The 3,781-nt window shown below is 46.2% G+C and overlaps 1 protein-coding gene across 1 annotated transcript in view; it reads right to left on the minus strand.

Moving 5' to 3' along the window:
- The window catches only part of spam1 (sperm adhesion molecule 1), a 9,028-nt gene that overhangs the window by 3,258 nt on the left and 1,989 nt on the right, over positions 1-3,781 (minus strand). The window lies entirely within an intron of this gene.

Below are 3,781 nucleotides of genomic sequence, written 5' to 3' on the forward strand. Positions count from 1 at the left end.
CCCCGCGTGCGTCCTTGTCCTGGCTGCACCCCCAAAAAAAAAAAAAAAAAAAGAAGAAATCAATGAATAGTCAAGCTTTACTTTTGGAAGGCTGCTTGAGGTCCCCAATGACTTTCTTCAAGCATCTTAGGACAAGTTGTGTCGTGCGCAGGAAAACCGAGACCGGGGAACTTTTCCCCCTTATTTTTGAGGATGTGTTGTTTTTTTTGTCTGGTTTTCTCGCCAAAACGGAGACTCCGGTCGCGCTTTCCTTCTACCTAACAAGGTGCGATTGTGTTTTGACGCCATTCGCAAGCTGGGCTCGCTCACTATCGTTTCCCGTTTGATATTTGCCGACAACGGCGTCAGGCTTTTGTTTGGGCTCAAGGTTCGACACTTTGGGACTTTTCGACTGAAGCCCAACAGTTTTGGCCCTCTGTTCACGCGAGTTGTGGAAAACTGTTCAAGGTTCGACACTTTTGGCCCTCTGTTCACGCGAGTTGTGGAAAACTGCCGCCGGAGAGCTTTTTGGTGGCACCGTTGCCTTTTTCCAACTTTTACTTCACTTTTTTTTTTTTTTTTTTTGGCTGTCATTCTTGCTCCAAAGAAACGTGTTGAGCTACAACTCATGAGCGTTTTGCGGAGTACGAAAAATGAAACTACCGATATATTAACTAACACGGTAGCCATTTTCTACCCTGCAGTGGTGGGTGGGGGGGCCAAACTTCAAATTACCCGTGCAAACGTGTCGTGAGACAGCACTTTGGCGTGCGTACATGTCAGAACATCTCGTGCTGACAAAGATGTACTTGGCTTCCTTTTCGCCTCCGGTTGTTTTTCTGAATGGCGCCATTAATGAGATGTAGAAATCTTTTCATGTGCGTTGCCAAACTAAAACCACACACAGACACACACACACAAAAACATTGCCTTGCATCATCATCATCGCTTTTTTTCCCGATAAACGCTCAAGTGACTTTGGGCCCAAAGTTGGAAATATGCGCTGCACTTTTTTTTTTTTTCCTTCAGATATGAGGGTTAAAATAAGCTTGTCGCATGTCGATGACATCACAATAAAATCTTGATAGAGTCCAAATGAAACTCCAGTCCAATTTTTTTTTTTTTTTCTGCGCTTGGAAAACATTTTGGTGATGAAGTTATTAAAAAAATACAACCAATTTTCACTGCTCATGTTCTGTTCAGGGCTGCAGTTGGCGGCAGGAGCAATTTTAATTGGATGATACTGGCCTACGCTGGCCGTTGCTGGGTAAACACCCCCTTTTGAATCCGTCTGCTCGGTCATTCGTTCAGAGTTAATCCTTCCACAAAGCAGATGGTGAAAAGAAAAAAAAAAAAAGTTATTAAAAAAATACAACCAATTTTCACTGCTCATGTTCTGTTCAGGGCTGCAGTTGGTGGACCCAACTGAGGACCCAAGAATTCGCCTTTGTGGAGAGAACAGGTTCTGCGGCGTGTCGAATTTGCGATGACAAAATTGCAGCGATGAAACGGTCGAAAGTTATTTCAAAGAATACATTCAGAGGCTTCTTAGATTGACATTTTGTTGAATTCACTTTTAAAATACAGTACATGATATGGCCCTCACTCCAATACATTTCCAAATATTTTGCTTTCATGGCCCGCTTGGTCAAAAAGGTTCCCGCCCGCTGCTGTACAGCATGTTTCCGAGGTCATCGGATGGCCCCGTAACCGGAGCGATGGCGTCTAGCGGGCAGTTCAGCGAGCCGCCTCGATCTTCGGTCCAATTTAGTAACTGGTCTGCACCCCAAGAAAGGACAGCATCACCCACCTGCCGTTTGTCTCTGGGGAATCTCTGGGAAGTCCTCAGCGGGCGCCTGCGCGGAGACAATTGCCGTTTCCCCCGGTTGCTTTGCCGAGATGTCCTCGACGTTCTCCAAAGCCCCGTCGAGCTCCCGCCCGACTGGCGTTGACGAGGGAGGAGGAAGACGATCCTCCGCGGCCACACGCACGCGTCTGTTTGGACACGTAAGGAATGTTGGGAAATGGCAAATTTGGTCAATGGCGCCAGGGAACAGGAAGTCCACCTGGAATCGTCAGTCACCAGGACAACATGTTTTCTACCTGCAACGGGGTACACTTCCCCAAAGAGTTTCCCATCATTTTTTTGTGTGCGTTTGGGGGAGATAAAAAAAAAATCTTCCATTTTGGGGGACTTCCTTCAAATAAACTTGCGCTTGGGGGTCACATTTGACATTTCAATGGACCAGGTCATTCAAAACAGTTTTTTTGTCTTTTTTTTTTTCATTGTTCAATCAAGCCAGTGTCATTGCTTGATTGTATTCACCAACTGTTTAATATTACATCATTCAATCGTTTTAATTTTTTTCAGCTGTAAGGGGAAGCTAAAATGCTCTCCTTTTTTGTTCTAGTTACTCCCTCCGCCGAGAATGATGCGTTGAAGCTACCAAGTTCTGAGCTCAAAGCCATTTTCGTAAATTTGGTATGTATGGAGAGACAAACATGCTCCCCTAAAATAAAAAAGTCTCAACCGATTTTAGGCGGCCTTAACTCGTCGGGTGGGAGAAGCTCACCAAGGATGCATTCTCAACTCAAATCGGCTTTCAGACGATTCAATTAGCTGAATCAGCCATTTGAAGGACCTTAAATCCGAGACGAATGGTCCTAGCGTTAGCCCTCGTCGTCATGGGCCATACGTCGTCCTACCTTCGTGAAATCACACTCGGCAGGCACGACCTCGATCGTCCGCAAGAAGGCGGCTCACCCCGGCGGCGCTCGTCTCGCTTGTGGTGACTGACTGACGACCTGGGGCGGTCGCTCAGCGCTTTGCGGTCAAAAACACTTCAAAAGTCTGCGTGATGCTAAAGAAGCCTTGTGACATCACAAAGAGCCATTAATTGCACGACTTTTAGACCTTTTTCTTTTACATGGATGGGTTTCCTCTCCAGTGGAGTTTTTGTGTGAGTTTCCAGATTGGGAGCAGGTGAGTCCCGCTGATTGGCTGATGCAGCCTGATTGCTGCCACGCGATTGGTGGAAGGAACGGCGGTCATTTTTTTAACCCCCCCCCCCCCAAACTACCTGTCGATTGCTGTCTGGAGTCCTCTCCAGTCTTCCATTTCCAGCCTGCCGGGTATTGCAGCAAGCGGGTTCAACAATGAATCGAATGTGTATCTAAGAGTTGGACAATACGAAATTGCCAAAAATGAGTTTTGGTCATAGTTTGGGGGCGCAGCAAAGAAAAATGGACCAACTGACGCCTGGATTGCCGTTTGCAAGATTTTTATTGAAGCTGAAATGTCGACTGAGGTCAAAGCAAAGTGACAATGGAAAATGGAAAGACTTCACATGTTTAAAAGGAACACAGATTTGAACATCAGGAAAGCATTGTTTTCATGACTTGTCATCGAGTGAAGCTGCCAATCACGAATATCTTGAAGTGATTGACATCCCCTCAAAAATGAATGCCACAAAAAGGTCACAAAGCATTACGTTTATCGAAATGAAATGCCTCCACTTACTTCGGCATAGTTCCCTAGCACCAAAATGCCCCTAGATGGATCAAAATGAAGCTCTTCAATTCACTTCGTCTGTATGTTAATTCTGTGCCTTAGGAGGCGTGGCTTAATGAATTACATCAACTCAAAGCAAAAAAAAAAAAAAAAACTGTTAAATCGGGGCCACTCGTAATCAAGGTGACCATACTGCGTTACTGTTGAATTCCCCCGGCCGCCTGGCAGGGGGCGCCGCTGCGTCGCCTCAAACCCTGATGACCTGGATGCCAGCGGGCGGCGCGAGTCGCG

This window comes from Hippocampus comes, unplaced genomic scaffold (assembly GCF_001891065.2).
Source record: "Hippocampus comes isolate QL1 unplaced genomic scaffold, H_comes_QL1_v1.1 scaffold299, whole genome shotgun sequence".
Taxonomy (NCBI): Eukaryota; Metazoa; Chordata; class Actinopteri; order Syngnathiformes; family Syngnathidae; genus Hippocampus; species Hippocampus comes.